Source organism: Lotus japonicus, chromosome 3 (assembly GCF_012489685.1).
Source record: "Lotus japonicus ecotype B-129 chromosome 3, LjGifu_v1.2".
NCBI classification, from domain to species: domain Eukaryota; kingdom Viridiplantae; phylum Streptophyta; class Magnoliopsida; order Fabales; family Fabaceae; genus Lotus; species Lotus japonicus.
In genome coordinates, this window is record NC_080043.1 from 36,493,457 (window position 1) to 36,495,353 (window position 1,897).

The following is a 1,897-nucleotide window of genomic DNA, read 5'->3' on the forward strand; positions in this document are numbered from 1 at the left end:
TCCTCTAGAAGATTAAATCATAACTATACCTCAAGGGACTTAACTAGCCATTACATCTTCCGATCCTTCAACATTCTGAGATTTAACTCTTATCGTAACCGCTAACACCACTAAATCTCTTATGTGTACATGAATCTCAGCTCACTAGGTCAACCTTAGCCCTAGGATTCTCATTCAACTTTAGTAAAATTCACTTGTTACTCGTAATATGCATTATCAAAATCCATAAAAAAGTCCCATTGACTCTTATACTCTACGAAACTCGTCAAAATATAACAACCTCAGGTATTCATCTTAATACTAACACCTTCCTTTCTGTGACTCAATCACCATCTCGTCAATCAACTTCTTAATCTCTCAATCAAATTCTGACAAACTTCGAGTCCTACACCTTAGACAGACATTCATAGATTTAAAACCTACACCTTCACCAAGTTTGGTCCTCTAATAACATTTAATTCTTCAATACTTCTTAAATGAATATCCGTTCCTTAAAACTATAACTCCTTCACTTACCCAAACGACCTGATAAGTGTCGTCATGCTTCCACACTCACCACTTGATCCTGCTATCCATAATCATAACTTATTATGCTAACATCATTCAAATCTTATCACATGGTCATGATGTCCGCAACCTCATAATCAACATCAATCGATCACCAACCTTAACACTCCACACAACCAGAATTCCCTTACTTCAAGATCTCTCTTATACTACACCTCAATGGTCTTAACCCGAAACTCACCTTCAGGTCTTCAATCTTCTAAGATTCAACTCCTATTGTCACAGCTACAACTGTAAGATCTCTTACTCGTATGCGATTCTCGACTCTCAAGATTCAATCTTAACCCTAAGATTTCAATCCAACTTAGTAAATCTCACTTAGTAATCTCAGCATATTTCCTTGGAATCCATATCACCAACCTCAAGTATTCAACTTATGCTAAAACTTTCTTTCTCCAACTTAATCATTAATTCAACACTTTTCAAGCGAAAATTCATCTCTTAAGACTATAATGTCTCCACATATTAATCCAACGCTTAGCAAAACTTATTCCTCGAACTCGACTATAACAATCTAGTTCAGAGTTAATTCTTCTCAATCTCGCTACCATCAAACAATCATCTATAACCGGATATTAAATCCAACCTATCTAATCTCTAATAATCCCACGTCAGAAATCACATAACCTATGACTTCATAACTTCCGAGAAAATACTTAAAGATTTTCCAACATCAATTCTATTGGCTTAGTCTACCTCTACTTGGAGTAATCACACGAACTAACCAATCAATGTCTATACGAAAATCATCAACTTCCAAAGGTTCAAATCTTAATCTTGTACAATCAAATGCTTAACACGAACTTTCCTCCCAAATCCGACTAATCCTCAATCAATTCAAATTCATCTTACCCGTCCTTCTATCAAAGTCCATAACCAGCTGTGATTCCGAATATCACCCCCTCAATATTAGGTTGATCAGGCCTAATACATCGAAGGTGGAAATTTAGAAAAACCCACTGGAACAGACAATGAGATCCTAACATCCAGTAACCACAATTATCCTGATATCAAGTTCCTAACGATTCCGCTACGGAACCACACACCCTCAATCCATGTAAAAGATTAATCCTTCCTCGTCAATTGAGTCAAAGGTCCAACAATCTTGGCAAATCCCTCAATGAAGCGTCTATAATATCCAGCTAAATCCACAGAACTTCTGATCTCTGTCACCATCTTCGGTTGCTCCCAAGCCAAAACAGTCTCCACTTTCGCTGGATCCACAGCTATGCCCTCCTTCGAGATAGCATGGCCTAAGAAATTGACTTCCTCCAGCCAGAATTCACACTTGGAAGGGTTCTCATACAGCTTTTTCTCTCTCAACAATTGT